Raw genomic sequence first — 17285 nt, forward strand, 5'->3', positions numbered from 1 at the left:
ATCCTATACTATTACCTTTTTCTTGAAATTAATGAGTATTTGCATGTGTGTGTATATTGATGGGCGGTGGTGGACTAACCCGGTTGGTGCATCCTCAGTACCAGGGCTGCCCTTAGCACAGCTGTCATGATACAGGTGTCTCATACTGTTCAAATTTCGATGTTTTGAAATGGTAGGATTTTGATACATTGTATTCTCTAAATTTTGAATTCTCTAGTGTGGTGGGAAGCACAGGGAAGTTTGGTAGGACAGGAATTTATATGGGACAGCAATGGTGGCTAAACCATGGTCATAATATTTGTAGGTATTCTGAACAGCATCTTTCAATGCTTCAATAAGTCGATGGAGTTGGTGGTTCCAAGACTAATTGATGGAATTGCAATGTGGTGAGATGGTTGACTTGACCTAGGAATGCTCAACTGTCTTGATTCTCTTTTGATTGCCTCCCTAACCCCCTGAAAGTTGCAGGCACCCTCAGTCCTCTATAATTTTCTTCAGAAATAAAAGGTTTAGAGATTGAATTTTCACATTTATATGGACCTTTGGAATCTATTACTTTTCCATTGAATCCATTTTGCAATATACATAACATTTTCTGTTGAATCCATTTTGCAATATATCTAACATTTTGTGGGTTGGCAGGAAAAACTCTCAGAGGAAGTTAAAAAATTAAGATATAGCTCACTAATAATTGCATTCTGTTTCTGAATATGTTTCTTCCTATTGTCAGTCAGTGTGGGAGGAAGGGAAGAATAATCCTTTAGTTGAGGGTGATGTGTGGGTATGTGCCATCCAAAAGCATTTTATAGGAGAAAAAATGTTTATTTCTATAATAAAAGCACTGTTCAGACACTCTAAGTAATAAGATTATTAATTCTATTGCAGCAAAAAGTTATGGTTCTAATGTTCTTAAAATTGTTAATCATTAAAGACAAATGTTATCAAAGGCATACATATGCATAAACATATACACAAAACGGTAATTTTGTGCTCCCAGGCTTAAGCTTAAAATGTCATTCATAACACCGTTGCTGCTGCCAGTAGAGGAAATTTGCATAGGATTAAGGCAAGACCATTCTTTACTGTTTGGGGGTAGCATTACAATTCCCAAACCTACAAGTTTCAAACAGAGCTGGAGTTTCCTTTCCCTGAGTTAAAAGTGCATTCTGGTTAAAATTCCCGTGGTAATAGCTATGACTGCAAAGCAGGTGCCCTGTAGCTTTCTCTCACTTCGTCTCTAGGCTCCCATTCTAGGTTGCCCTTGGTGGAACCCTGCTCCCTCTCTGTCCCAGCCTGGGGCCTACTTATCCTGCATGTGTGCTGTGAAATCACTTGCAACTGCTACTCTAGCCCTACTGGACTCTTCCTCGTCTCAACTCCTATTGTTCTTAGAATCCTTACCACACAGTTTAATCATTTAGCACGTATGCTTTAAAAAACACTTTGTGTATGTGTGTGTGCTAGTTCAGGGCTTGGGTCATAGACTTTATTATTTCCTGATACTTAGCAAACATTCATGATTGCCTGGATGTTATTAGAGTCTTGCTTCTCCAAGTGTGGCCCTCACACTAACACATCTGCATTATCTGTGAAAATATGAACTTGTCCCAGACCTACAGAGTCAGAATTTGCATTTAACAAGATTCCCTGGTTACTCGTGCTTGTTATAGTTTTGTTTTTTTTTAAACCTGTTGGGACCATAGCAATATTTAACTGTCCCATTTGACAAGTGTTTTAGGTACGTATCTGCTGTAGCAGAGAACTGCTTACTCTTATTGTGACTGTGATACTGTCAGATTAGTCCTTATACAGAACTGATCACAAATAGATGAGGCCAGGGGCTTTGTATTAAGTCATCTGGACTGTAAGTAAACAAGTAGATCCAAATCTCAAATATCTTTTTAAATGGCCTCTAAGACATCTCATACTATGGAGCAAAAGTATGATTTCCTTTTCCTTAGTTACCTCCTTTTTTTCCCCCTCTTTGCATTTCAAGTGCTTACACCCACTCATCTTGCTATTTTGAACTCTGGGAAAGAAATTTTGTGGGCATCTTGCAGTCTTTCAGGAAACAAGGCTTAGATTAAATATTTGCCACATTTTCTGTGTGTTTTTTCTTCAGGAAGATGAAGAAGCATGTCATTCATGCTTTCACTCAATTGACACATAGTGTGATTTTTTAAAATAGCTTTGGTCCTTACATGTCTACCTTTACATAAACATTCAAGTCTTTTTCCTCTCTGTTCCTTCCATTTGACCTTCTTTTCCCTTTCATCACAGTGTCTAGAATTCTTCATGTACCACATGAAATACAGGTTACTGAATAAGTTACTGAAATACACCATTCCTTGAGTGTTCTTAGGTTCACTAAGTCAAGGATGATAGCATGTGGATTTGATTAACATGCACAACAAAATGTGGACTGTTTTCAGTCATATTTAAGTTATTTCCAATTTTCTTCTTTTCTCTGTCTTTGAATCCAAACTTAGTTCACAGATGGCAGAAACAGGAGACATTGGTGGGGTGGAGGGGAGCAAGGAGGAGGGTACTAGGTACTAGGTTATCTGAGCCATTCAGCTATGTTTTAAATGAATTCAGGGCTCTGTTATGTAAAGGAATACTAAGGAAATAAAATGCTTTGGTAATGCTATTTATGTACAGTTTAATTTCATTTTTGTTGAGGGAATTAATGTTTTATTTAAGATAGTACTTAAAATACTAGTCTGTTTAATCAGAGCTCACCTGTAAAGGGGATCCTTGCAAGGGATTAACACAATTAGTTGCTGGACATAAGGAATGAAGTGTTTCAAACAAGTGAAATGAAAATGGGAGAAGACAGAAAACCAGGAGAGTAGTAGAATATTGAATATTGAAGTTAAAGTTTCATGACTATAGAGATGCAATACATGCAGTTATGATTGTTAATACATGAAAGCAAAATGTTGAAAAGCTATAGATATAATTCAGTACAACTTTCATCAGACACCAAAGGGGAATTTTGAGTATGACTGAATATGAAGGGTAAATGATACACTTATTTAAACAATATAATCTGTAAAAATGGCTGAGAGTCTTACAAGTATGCATACGTACATAAGAAAATATCAAGGAATGTTTGAAAACAAAAAGAGGAGTCGAACATTGCCTTAGTATAGATTCAAACATAGTATGAAACAATAGCAATTAAAGATGCCTAATGCATATATACCAAGTTCACATTATAAGATACAGGAAAATGCCCTAAAACAAGGCCAGTCCATCTAAAATATGTGGATCAGGAAAGGAAATGAGGAGCCCAGTAATGGATCCATTAGACTACAAAAATACATGTACAAAATAATATATGTGCAAAATAATAATTGCAAGCTTACAGAAAGGTATGTGAGGAAAGATAGCTCAGCAAATAGAATTTTGAATAACCTGGAATTTTTCAAAAATATTTGGCTGTGGACTTCATGTCACAGATCCAGATACATGCCAGGTATATTTAGTGGTGAAATATTTTAAAGTAAACTTACAAGAAAAAATGTGTGAAAAAGTTAACATCTATTTATCAGTTTACATATATCATGTAAAAGGCCATTTAAATATATAAGGAAAGCTAGGACCTAAACAATCAAATGATACGAGCGGGAAATGTTACACTAAAGGTGAAAGACAATAAATATTTTTAATGGGAAAATAATCACTGTCACCATTAAAATAAAACAATGCAACCCTGAAGAACCATTTATTGAATAAACCACAAAAGTTTTTTTTTTGTGTGTGTAGAAATAATTATTTGGATTTCTCTTCTGATTAGTATATTAATCACACAAAGTAAGTGGTTTCATTATGACATTTTCATTTTCTACTGCTGCCAGTTTTAAAAATAATTTGAATCTCTTGACATCAGTGTGACTATAAATATGAAGTTCATAAAATATTCCTATCATTTGGTTCACTATTCCTATTTATCATAATATTTTAAGGGGAAAATAGTATTTCTAATGTTGCAAATAAATAAAAACATGAAATGTTGCCACATACAGGAATAATGAAGGAAATGACCTCATGCAAACTTTGTGGAATATTGTGTGACTAGTAAAAATGAGCAATGTGTAAAATACATGAAAATAAAGTATTGCTTATGAGATATTAAGTGAAAAGTCATAATACATAATTGTATGTGTTCTATGAGGACATCTGCCTGAAAATATGCTTATGTTGGGACAGAACTAGGCTAAGATTTTTAAAAATGAAAATAATTATTTTTGGTTGATAGCAGTAAGAGTTTCTGATTAAAATATTTTTGATGTTGTTATGTATTTATAAGGAAGAGTAATATACACAATCAAGTAGGGCCCAGTACTAACTAGCTATTAGGGCATGACTTTTCATTTGGTACTTTGAAACCCAGCTAAAAAAACAGTGTTCTCAATTTCCTTATTCTCCTTGGCCAATTTTTCAGTAAGTTTGTTTGAGGTGAGTTGATGTCAACCATGATTAGCAGGGTGGTGTGAAGCCTGTGAGGTCTGTTCTCTCTCATCCTGCACTCATTATCGTCCCCCTTTCCTTCCTATTATAAACCAAGAGCAACTTGAATGTAGTTGGTGCTCAGTAAACTGCTGCTGACTATGATGAGTTTTCACCCAAGAGCTGCAAAGTAGCCACAGGATTTGAAGGGGAAATTAAAATAATAGTAGCCAGGAAACCCTGTTTTAGTTGCAGACCCTGAGCAAGCCTTCTGAGCCTCAGTTTCACTGTCAGTGAAAGGAGAGTGTCTGATGACCACTAAGGGTTAGTCAAGGTCTATAAAGATGTCATGACTCATAAGCATGCCTCAGAGTATGCTTGTTTCTGTAAAGGGATCCCCCAAAGCAAACTTCCTGTGGTCATTGTTGCAACAGAGCGGTCTACTAAGCTCTTCCCAGGGAGTGTTCTATAAACTTGGAGAGTTTGGTTCCTGTGTAGTAATTCAGCTACAGGAAGCCAGACAAACCCAGCATCGAAGGCATATCTGATTTATTGTGCAAATAGCTGAAATAGACCAGTTGGTGACAAGTATGATCAAATATTAGCTAATGGTAGATTTCTCCATTGTTCAGATCATGTAACTGATCAGAATGCAGAGTTCAATTGTACTTAGATGTCCTGATGGAGCCAAAATGCCAGTGATTGAGGTTTCCCCCACCTACCACCACCATCACTGGTGTGGTGAAAGTGGCAATAAAAACAATTTAAAAGGCTGGGAATGTGGCTCAGTGACAGTTTGTGCCTAGCATGTCCAAGACCTGAGTTCTATCTCCGGCACCTCAAAATAGATAGATACATAAACAAATATATACAAATTAAAGGTAAGGAAGTTTAGACTCAACCTCTTTCATCAGATTATAAGAATATTTAGGTGTTTCATTATCTGTAGTGGCAGTCTTTTTAACTGAACCACCCATGTAGATGACTAATACATCTTTTCTTACTGCTTTTGAACTTTGATACGAGGTGACCACACCATTACTTTTAGGCACTCTAAGCCTTGCAAGATTCCTAAGTCATTTGAAGTCACTGATCACTCAGATAACCATATATAGGTAGAAATGAGATCATACTTGCTGTTATGTAGGAAAAAGCCTTTTTAATATGGCCTAATGACTGGCTATGATCAGACATTTAAGACTTCTTAGGAGGCAAGATTAACATCATTTAAGAAAATGGTACTCTACCTAAGAAATGAAGGACAGAAAGGGAGATGGCAGATGTAGACTTTTTTTTTACAGGTCAGGATCACATGGTACATTGAAAACTCAAGAGAAGATTTTAAAAAATCTTCAAGTGCATCATGAAGGGAAGTGTTTGCTTTTGGATAGTGACTAACGGAAAGGAAAGTTGTTAAACAGTATACTAGCTTCTGCACATATCCATCCTGGCAAGTATTCAGAAATGATACTATGAAGTTAGCTACCAGCCTTATTTGAGAGCCATTGATACTTTTCCTTAAAATGCCAGAAAAAATATTTTCACAGCTTTAGATATTCAAATGTGAAAAATGTAAGTGTGGTGCCATTTTGCAGTTTATCGAATAGTAGTTGTGTCTGTTGAGCTCTGCAATAACCAAAAGAATAAAATAACCAAAGAATGGGCTGGAGATGTAGCTTAGGGTCAGAGCACTTGCCTGTCAGGAGTGAGGCACTGGATTTGATTCCCAGCACCACAAAAATAAATAAGTAAAATAAAATAATAGCGAAGGCATATGACATTTTTCTTGTCATACTAATGGCAAGAACTCTGGAATAATAGTTAAGGGTATTATCTCTGTTAATGAAGGTCCCTTTGGAGACCATCCCCAAATGAGTTAATTTGGACATGGGTTTTCATAGAAGTTGAAACATATTCCCCATGACTGCTGTGGGTTTCTACTTTAGGTATATCTTGCTATTTGTCTTATCCATTGTTTGTGACTTTTTGTTTTTTGAGGAAGTACCTTCTAAAACCAGAAGTGGATGGCAAATATATTTCAAACTTTATTTTCTTCTTTACTAAGTACTATCAATTAGTATCACTAATGTGTGTGGTAAGATTTTGGGGAGTGGCAATCTGTGGCTAATTTCAGATTGAATAATAAAAGTCATGTATGTATGGCTTTAACATGTTTTTGACTGTTACTTGACTATGGTTGTGTTTGATGTTGTGTTTTTAACATAGTAAACCTACCCCAAGGAGACCTGATTCAGGATTACCTGCAAGCTGTCTTTCTTCTCTCTCCTCTGTTCAACACCTCCTCTCCTACCAGTGTTAATTTTAGGCTTTCCTAGTTGAGATATTGCTTGCTTTCTCTTGAACTTTCTTTTGGAGCCAGTATACTAATTTAATGTTTGGATATCAGAAAGGTGCTTCTACTGATAAAATCAATTGAATAAACTGATAATATTTCTGAAACATAATTAAGCTATTTGTGGGTATTAACTAGAGTAAACACTTTCTGTGGGAAGCAAGGTATCACTCACCATGTGATTTGGGAATTTATGCTAGTATGTAGTAGATTTGATCATTATTATGTTTAAATAATTATTTTATCTAGGTATTAGCTTCTATTCCTTAACAGAGGTGTTATGTAGCTAGAGTTTAATGGCTATCAAAAACTGTACCCTACAAGTTTTCATTCATTAGCCAATTATAAGAATCAGTGAGGATAATTTCAGAGCAATCATTTATATCTTTCTTAGCTCTAATTTCAATATCCTGATCTTAAGTAGCCATCATTTCCATGTGTCAATCAGTACTGAAAGCAAACTCTTCTGTTTCATTTTGTTGTGTCATTTTAGTGTTTCTCTATGCTTGAATATTCATTTTACCTCAAACTGTAAAATTCGACTTCATTGTCACATACTTCATTGCTTTATAGTTTCAAATAGCACAGTAACCTAGGAAAGATATGGTAATGGTCTCGATTTGATGTGATTTTTGTGTTATTAACAGAAAGATCATGTAAAGACCCTCTGGTTTAAATGTTGCTTTGTTTGTGTTTTTCTCATTAGGCGGAGTCTTTGAAGTTTTTAAAAGACGATGGTAATCATACCTACTTGAAAAATTCACTGAATTAATTTGGTTGCAATATTCTTTTACCAGTTGTTTAACATTCAGCCACTAGGTAAGCTGAGCCAAGTGCTTTCTATGTTGTTTGATTTCAAGGTTATGGGCAGGATTTCTCAAGTACTGTATTAAATGAGCTTTTTATGTGAAAATTTGACAGTAATGATGTGAGGTCCTCAAAGCCTGTGATGTTACCTCAATGGAAGTATTTGTAAGTCTGTGCTTGCAAATACTTCCTATTTTGGAAATTTTAGCTGAACATTGGAAAATGTCACCTTATTGTTTAAAATAGGTCTCTTTATTTATTATTATGTTTTATATTATATTATATTATATTTTAGGTATTGGGGAATGAAGCCAAGCACATGCTAAGCAGAGCTCTCCTACTGAGCTATGTCTCCGAGCCCTTGGTTTACTATTTTACTAATAATTTGCTTGTTGTAATCATGAAAAATATGAGATTTTACTTTATGTGGGATTTTTATGTGTAATTGCATCATGTCGGATTCAAATCTAAGGTAGGAGCTTTTTGAGCAAATTAGCATCTCACCTTATTAAAGAATTCTTGTTTTACAGAAATGATGGTTTTTGTGATAAGAACAGACCTTTAAGTAGGGACTTCATTTATTCAACTTCCTTGCTCTGGATTGCTATGGAAGCTTCTGAGATAGAGAACTCAGAATCAGGAGGAGTTTAAGCTGCTGTCAGATTATTGGTACTGCCAAGACAGAATTTAGTGGGAACAGGACTTTGGCTACTGTTAAAATGTCAGTATAGTAAAGCCTGCTCTGTCAAACAGATTTTTGGCATGAGAAGTCTAAATGATACTGATTTTAGTAATTTGTTTTTAACTCAGGCGAACCCATGCTTTAATTAACCCTTTCTGCAAGCAACAGAAAATTTGGAAAAAAATTCTTTTCCTAATTTGGGTCACAAGATTTGAGTTTCTGAAATTCTACATTTTTTCATGATTCTAAAGTTGTGCAGCTTGTTACTTAATTTCTCTCCAACTAAACTGGAGCTATTTAAAAACCTGATGAGTGATAATGAATAAGAAAGGAAAATGTCCAATCATTTGGTAGCCAACTGCCAAGCCAAACCAATCATCGTGTTTGCTGAACTATGAGCATCTTAAGGCGTGATGGTATCAGGTGGTTCTTCAGTGATAATGTCAGACAGGGTATGCACCTCAAGGAACCACCAAGGAGCTTGGTTTGTTAATACAACTTTTGAGCCTCCGGAGAGACTAGAAATCAAGTGTGTAAGTGCTAGAGTATTTTTTCATCCTACCTATAAAATTCATGATTCCATACTCACTTGTGACCACAATTTTTCATTGTTGTAGGTAGATAGTGCCATCTGGAAAAATTTTGTGATAGTTAAAAGGACATAAGGGAGTTAGATGGAAAAGCTGTCAAAAGAGAGATGTTAAAAAATTTCAAAAGCAAAGTGTTAATTTCCTCCATAGGTACTCTATGTGTTGGAAGATGGAAATCATCATTCTCAGCACTAATTCTAGTCTCTTTACCCACATCATGTAGCTATGTGTCTACTCACAAGCCTGGCTTTTATAGTTATTACTGAAGTATCCTGCAATGTAGAAATTCAGTTTCAATAGGTGGCGCCTAATTTAAATTATGTGTAGGAGACTGTGTTGTATGTTCTTCTTGAGAATGGTCAGGGCCTGGCCATTGAGTGCAAGTGGCCTTCTTACTCATTGCACTGTGAGCTTTGGACTCCAGTGGCTTAGACAGCTCATTGGGATCACTGTGCTTTGAAATAATTGTGCTAAAGAAGAGTGAGTTAAGCAAGGGTGCTACTTAAATACCTGGCAGATGGTAGGAACCCAATAACTCCTAGTGATTACAAGGATGACAGTTAGTAGTGGTAATAGTTGAATTGCAGCTGTTGTTTAAATGGAACAAGAATTATATTTTGTTAGTCACATGACTCCTGGTTCTTTAGCCTGTCAATGTGGACTTAATTCAGAGAGATGGGTGCATTCTCTAATTCAACTGAATACATTTTTTTTTGGTGCTGGAGCTTGAACTTGGGGCCTACACCTGGAGCCACTCCACCAGCCCTTTTTTGTGATGGGTTTTTTCAAGATAGGGTCTCATGAACTGTTTGCCTGGGCTGGCTTCAAACCGTGGTCCTCTTGATCTCTGCCTCCTGCCTAGCTAGGATTATAGGCGTGAGCCACCGACACCCGGCAATTTTTGATAGAAAGCGTTTCATGTGCAGTTGGGAAGCTTTTTCATGATGTGAATGGAATGCCTCTCTGTGGTTTTATCCGTGAACCTGCCATGTGCATTAGCCCAAGTGAGGATGTTTTTCAAATAATAAAATGTACCCTATCACAGATTTGTAGTAAATTAAAAACAGTTTGTAAGAAAGGAACATTTTCATCCATTAGAATGATCTTCCTTTTATAGTACTTTTGCAGTATTATAGTAAATACAAATTATTTTGTCTTTACAATTCATCCATTCATCTCTATTTTCTCTTGTGGAAGGCTTTTTCTTATTTATGCCAATTAGGAAAATAAAAGGGAAAACAGCTTTAGTTCTGTTTGGATGCATTTTAACTATTCTTATAAAGATTTGATAATGGTACAAGTTAAATCTGATATTATCCATAGGTCTACCATAACTTCTCCTGCAATAACAGATAATCCAGAGTAGACTCTTCTTAAGTGCCAAGTTGTCATGGCCTTCAAAATGTTTCCTTTTATACAGAACCATTTTTATAGCCTCAAAGACTCATGCAGTTCTTTTGTTTGAGTCCTTTGTATCTTAAAAAGTGGAGAAGGTATCCATATTTATTCAGTATAAATATTCCAATGTTTATAAACTGTCATGACACCACAGACTATAGGCTTTCTGGAACTCAAATGCTGTACTTAAAAAAGACTACCCTTTGCTTTGCCACTACACTCATGGTTAGTAGAGCCCATGCATGACTCTTCTCTTCATGAGATGTGTAGTTTTATTTTTCAAAAATTATTGTCTTGTATTCTTATATATAATTTGACTCTGCCTGTCATGTATCCAGTTAATTATCCATTTGTTTGTTCATCATTCAGTCACAAGCATTAATTAAACCAGTAGTATGAGCAAAGTACCTTTTGTTCCTTAAGCATTCTGTTGACATCTGAAACCCTGCTTTAGTATTTCATAACTATACTTCTTCCTGTCTTCTTGCATTAGCTTGCACTCTCCATGCAAAACCTACACAGTAGAACTGAGTGATCACATTCCTTGTTTCTATGATGATGTGTATTAACTTTTGAGTAATGATTTAGTGTTTATAAGTGGTGTTTACATATATTATCTCATTTGAGAAAATAACTGTTAAATAGACATTATGAATGCTTTATTTTGTATGAAAGGAGAGGGAGATATGATGGTGATGAGTGTTACAGTTGAGTGATTTACTCAAAGCCACAGCCCTAGTGATTCACAGAGCCAGAATTCAATCCTGGTTCTCCCGACTTCAGTCACTGTGAGGTCACTGATCTAGTTGGCTGGCAGTGTCCAGATGTTAGAGCTTTCTGGATGTAGTCACGGTCTTCTGCTTAGTATGATTGACATAAGGAAATAGAAGCCCTATTGGAGTCGGATTTTACAGTATGAAGGAGTCTTTTGCTAGTCCAAAGGAGTGTGAATATTCTAGACCTCTGACAGTTATAAGATGTTTAATGATACCAACTATTAAGTTTGCTCACTCAGTCCCTCTGATCTGAGAACCTCACCATCTCCAAGCAACATCCTTATAGATTTAAAATAGCTTCTTGAAGTTTGGCTCCTGTGGCAGTTACAGGTTTTACTATAAATTCCTAAATTACATATTGGACAAAATCCCGCTCTTAGAGATCTTCATTTTCTGTTTAGCTTGATATCACATTGACTTTTTATCCATGAATTCCCAAAAGATAAGTGAACTTTCTCACCCTCATCTATTATTAACTATTGGGTAATGCATTTTACTGATGCTGGCTAATTCTTTTATTTTAGGGTAACTTACCTTCATGGTTCATCTCTTCTGCTCTAAGAATCCCCTAACACATCCTACTTCTCTCATGTCACTGTATATATTTTTGTGCTTGCCCTTTATAGTAATTTCAATGAGAATTTTTATCTCAGGACACTGTAAGCTGCTTGACGGCAAAAGTAAGTATTTATTTTATTGCTGTTCTCTTCACCCGGAAAAAAATGTTGATTGAAAAAAACACAGTAGATATCCAGAGTATTTATTGAATTTAATAAAAAAATTTGGTTGTGAGTTTTCTTTTAAAATTCATTTTGGGGCCTAAAAATTGATATCTAGGTGCGGTGCAGATTTAATTACATTAGTGAGATGAATCAGCAGGTCTGATACTTATTAAATATCAGAGTCATAAGGACAAATTTATGATCTTTTTGTGATCTTTTGTACTGCAAAAATTGCTCTAAAAGTAGAATTAACAATAATACCCTTCCCCATCAAAGGGGGAAAAACACCTCCCTCCCCCTATTAACTTCCCATGTATCCTTCCCAAAGGTTTTATTCTTTTTGTCTTGCCCTGGCAACAAAAATAACTGTCCTATGAAAAGACTTAATAATATGTAATAAAACATGGCTGGTGAAGGTGAAAGATCCTGGGTGGGGTGGGGTGGGGGGTGGAGATGCAGGTGTAACTACAGGGTGAAGGTGGACTCCAGCTGCTTTGACTGAAGGACAACAGCGTGTTCATTCCATGTGGCCTGAGTAGGAAGTCCCTGAGCATTTTGGAGCAGAAGAGTGATGCCATCACACCTGTACTTTAGGAAGGTGGGGCTGGTAGGTTGCCTTGGAAGGTGAGGGGTGGAGGTGAGGGTAGGTGTGTGGGCACAGTAGTCACTGTAGGTAGGCACAGAAGCCACTTAGGATGTACTTACATTAATTCACTGAGGAGCTGTCACCTCAGTTTGTGCCCTTTTACATCTCCTCCTACACCTACATCACAGACAAAGGCACCTCCTAGAACACTTTAGTGAATACTTGCATCCCAGGTTCAGGGAATTATTTCTAACTTAACTTCCTCTGGCTTCCCCTCAGTTGCTTATGTCTCAGGTTTTGTATCACAGGGCTCTTGTGGCTATGTTCAACTCAACTTGTTTTCCTTAGAGTTCTCTCAATACTTCATCGGTCAGTGCCTCTAGTAATTGTCCCTGTGTTCCATGTAGCCAAGGACACTGTACCCAGAGCTGCCCCTTAGTTGGAAATCTGCCACTTAGAACTGCAGTATCTTGGGAGCCCTTCATTTTGTGTAGTGAGGATGAGACAGGTGTTAAGGACTGAGTTGAAGTTGTAACCAAAAGGAATGACAGGGCACAGACAACATGAGGATAAGTGTGCAGCAAGCTATGAGGGACTTCTCAAGAGGCTGTAGGGTATGTGGGTGGTTTATCATTCTGTGCATTTGAGTGTGCTCACGAGAACACATGTGCTCCTCCATGTGCTCTGGAAGTGGGAGGCAGGAGTGAACTGTCGATGATAACTCCAGGCTTTGAGTTATCAAATACTACTTTTAATTGAAAAAAGAAGGTAAAAGGAGAAGTTTATTTGGGTAGTACTATGATCAATTTGATTGTATACCAGTTGTGCTTGAGATAAAAGTACACAAAAGCATATATTTTATTCTACTTTTTTTTCCATGAGGACTCATAGTTGGAAACAGGAATTCACTGGAAAACATGTCTTCTTTCTCTTCTTGCTGTTCTTTCAGCTCTTTAAATATTTCCCAAGAGCTTAGGATGGCTTCAGGTTTTTTCAACCTTAACTCTGCCAAAATCCCCATGAATTCACCTCTCAGGAACATGTGTACTTGTCAGAGTAGTCTCAACAGCCAGAAGTGTGCCTTTCAACCTCTCAGAATAAAAAACATGCAGGGAAACAGCTGTCTTTTCCTTTGGAGGAGCATGATCATCGCCATCTCACAACTTGCTGAAATAGCATAGCAAAAGAACATTTTTTGGCAGGCTGCAACATCCAGGGAATGCACAAAACATGCACTTCTCTTTTTCTGCGATGTATTGGACCAAGGCACTGTAGTTCAGGGATGCAAGGGGAGTTTTAATTGAGCACTAAAATTGAAAAAAGTATACTAGCTGTTTGAATCCAGTTATTCTTTCCATTGGTGATATTTCTAACAACTGAAAACCTAGGTTCTTATAATTTGATGGTAGCCATGAGTTGGCTGGTTCCTGTGTAATCCACCCCTATTTCCATTCATAGAGAAGGTTTTGAGTTTCAAAAGAGTTTTTTTTTTCATTAAATCACTTTAAGAGCATACAAAGATCCCATAATTATCATTTTTCATTACCTTGTATACTAACAGTTGAAGCTAACATTTAATAACTGGAGGGCAGTAACTATATTTTATATTTTGAGCCGTAAAAAGATTTCCATTAACAGAATGTTTTGTGCACAAATAAATTATTCATTAACCGTAGCAGAGCTTGATTCTGTCATCAGCCTTAAGTGGAAATTTTGAGAACACCAATCATCACAAACACCAACGCTCTGCTGGCTTGAGACCTCATCCTTCTTACTTAGAACTTGAGGAGTTTTTTTGGCTATTTGTAAAAGCTTTAGTTAAATTGGTTAAATGCAGTGAATATTTATGGCAGTTATGCCATATGCAATTTTGTTCTGATGCTGTAGAATAATCCATTGATGAGTAAGTCTCCATTTTGAACTTTTAAGTTCCTTGTAAACCCTAAAACAGAGATAATTCTAGTAAATATCTGACTTGAATATAAGAAAACTTGTAGTAATGCTCTTGAAGATATCAAATAAAATGTTTTGTGAATGCAGAGGAGAAAAGATCATGTCCATTGGCTTGTGAGTATGTTGGGGTGGAAAGCTTGAGGATCAGGAAGAATTTCATGAGGAAGATCTTAATGATGGGCAAGATTTTGACAGATAGGGAGAATTCACATAGACCAAATATGGGATGAAGTGTTGGTTTGATCGTGGCATGAAAAGTAGCATGGTAAGTGAAGAGGATATATGAAAGAAGAGAAAGGGAAAGTCCTGAGAATGGGGAGGTAGAGAGTAGAGGGTCTTGAATGTAATTTGGTAAGCATTAGAAGAGCTTTACCATACTTTTGAGCTAAGGAGTAACATAATTGGTTGTATTTCAAAAGATGAATCAATCTACCACAGATAACATCACAGACAATTGGAAAAACTGGACATAAATAAATTAGGAATCTATTGGGACAGTCTCCATGAGATGTAATAAGGTTCTGATTGAGGATGGTTATAATAGGAATACAAGAGGGGAGAGATGGACGAGGCACTCTAGATGAAGTACATATAGGTTTTGTGACTGGCTGTGAGTGGTGAGAAATAGGAAGGAATTAAAGATCCAATTCAATATTTTTAGTTAACTTTCTAATCAATCAACCTTTATTGAAATCCAGCTTGGGGCAAGATATTGTGCTGGGTGTTGAAGTACATATCAAGAAAATGAAAATGGTCTGTTCCCAAGTGGTTGAGTATTTAAGTTGAGGATATAAAATATGTACTCAGGTAGCCATAGTCCAAAGCAGACTGTGATCAGGAGTTGAGCAAAAGGTTACAAGATACCTAAAAGTGGTTTTAATTCCTTATGGTAAAACTGAGAGGTATAGAGAGGAGAAGACACTCCAACTAGGCCTTGAAGATCAGGAAGAGGATTCCAACATACTTCAGCTATGTGTTAGTCAGTTTTTTGTTGCTGTGACAAATATCCAAAAGAAACAGTTTAAAAGGAGGGAAGGTTTACTTTGGTTCAGTTTCAGAAGTTCTCATCCTTGGTCACTTGCCCCATTGTTGTGAGCCTGTGATGAGGGAGGGCATCATGACAGAGAGGACAAGGTGCACACTTCATGGTAGCCAAGAAGCAGAGAGAAAGACAAGAAAGAGCCATGAACAAGATACCCTTTAAAGGCATGCCCCCATTGACCTACTTGCCCCAACCATGCTGTCTCTCACCACTTTCCAATAATGCCATCAGATTATGAATCCAGCAAAGGATCAGTCCATTGATTATGTCAAACTCCTCATGCTCCAATTACCTCTCAATGACTAGATTCATCAGCTAGGGACCAAGCCATCAACACATAAGCCTTTTCTGGGATATTTCATTTCCAAATCATAACAAACTGTCAGAAATGTAGCTGGAGGACTGTAAGTATGGCTTAAGTGGTAGATCACCTACCTAGCAAAGTCAAGGTCATGAGTTCAAACCTCAGTACCTCCTTCTCCTAACCCCAAAAAAGAAATGTATGTGGAAAACTAAGACAGGCAAGGCTCAAGCTAAGGGAGGAGGAGCTTGCTAAAGAGAGAAGCTTTTACCAAGTGTCCACTGTATGTCCGATCCTGAGCTGGGAGTTCTGTATTTATGGGAGGTATGTTCACAGTGTATGGATTTCAAAGCCATTACCATGGTGCGATCTAACAAAGGGCCAATGGATTCACAATGGATTCCAGGGGTCTTTGAAGAGGTTTCAGTGCAGAAGTAGGGTTGAAAATGTTCTGCGGTTGTTTCTTATCTTGAAGACAATTAAATACATCTGTGAGCAAAAAGGCTGAGCTATTTCTCAGTAATTTCTTCTTGCTGGGTAAAGTTTACATAACCTCAGTAGATCTTTGTGTTCTGACTGGTCTTAGAGGCATCACTTGAGAATGTGTTAGCCCTGAGAAGAATTTGCAAACTTTAAAATACTGCAAAAATATTGGCCTCCCAGATTATTGTCTCAAAGTAAAAGATTTCTAAGCTGGCTACTGACTTCCCTCCTCCCTGCTTACTCCTTCCCTCTTCCCACTCCTTCCCTTTGGGCACCCAGCTGATAGTGGTGAGTGCCACACCCTTGGCTTAAGGTCAGGGAAGTCCTCGGGCTCTCCCTGGCTCTTGTCCCAGATGGAAGGAGATTTCCATGGAGAACAATCTAGGGAAGTGCGTGTGCGAGAGCACACGCACACAAACACTTACACACACACACACACACACACACACACACACACCAGTTCTTTTCCTGTCCTCAAGGATATTTATGTGCCAATAACTAGACAAAATACACAGTCATATACAGACACATTGTGTCACACCCGACCTGAGGAAACAGAGGGCAGTGATGCAACCTTCCAGCAGGAGATGGGAGGGATACTATTAATAATTTAACATGTAGGAATGATAATACAGTTGTTAAAGTGTCAAAAAGTAGTTGGTTAAGATGAATAGCCTATCACTGTAGAATGTAAAGGGGTGAACTTTATATCATGATTATGCTTAGTTGATTTTCATTGTGTTTGTGTGTTTTTAAGCAATTATTACAGCCAACTGGACACAATAAAAGAACCTTGACAGAGGCACATGTATTATTGCAAAATAATAGAAGTATTTAAAATTGAATCAAGTGATTCTGTAATTTAAAAGAAATGGAAAGCAAAGAAATGGAAGAATGGAGGAAGAAACAATTGCTTCTTAACCCCACATATGTACAAAAGTGTATTAACACTCATTCATCTACACCTTTTATCTTTTCACTTGATTATTCAATTCAATACCCATTCATTGATTTCCTATTTTATCCCAAGCTACTGGCTGAGAAATACATCTGAGTAAGCAAAAAATTTTAAATAAAATTATCCTTCTATTAGGAAACTAGTCAAGATAAGTAAGTTTCCTAATGTTATAGGTAGAT

General features: G+C 36.9%; 1 protein-coding gene across 30 annotated transcripts in view; it reads left to right on the forward strand.

The window, feature by feature from the left end:
- Positions 1-17285, forward strand: part of Hivep2 (HIVEP zinc finger 2) — a 185088-nt gene that overhangs the window by 92770 nt on the left and 75033 nt on the right. For 16 of the 30 annotated variants that reach the window (XM_074073084.1, XM_074073120.1, XM_074073095.1 and 13 more), the window contains one exon: positions 7515-7627. The exons of 13 other annotated variants lie outside the window; for them this stretch is intronic. The gene's annotated coding sequence lies outside the window, so the exon portion shown is untranslated. Of the gene's footprint in view, positions 1-7508; positions 7628-17285 lie in introns of those variants that run through there. One more of the 30 variants, XM_074072991.1, reaches the window with a different exon arrangement.

This window comes from Castor canadensis, chromosome 1 (genome assembly GCF_047511655.1).
Source record: "Castor canadensis chromosome 1, mCasCan1.hap1v2, whole genome shotgun sequence".
Taxonomy (NCBI): domain Eukaryota; kingdom Metazoa; phylum Chordata; class Mammalia; order Rodentia; family Castoridae; genus Castor; species Castor canadensis.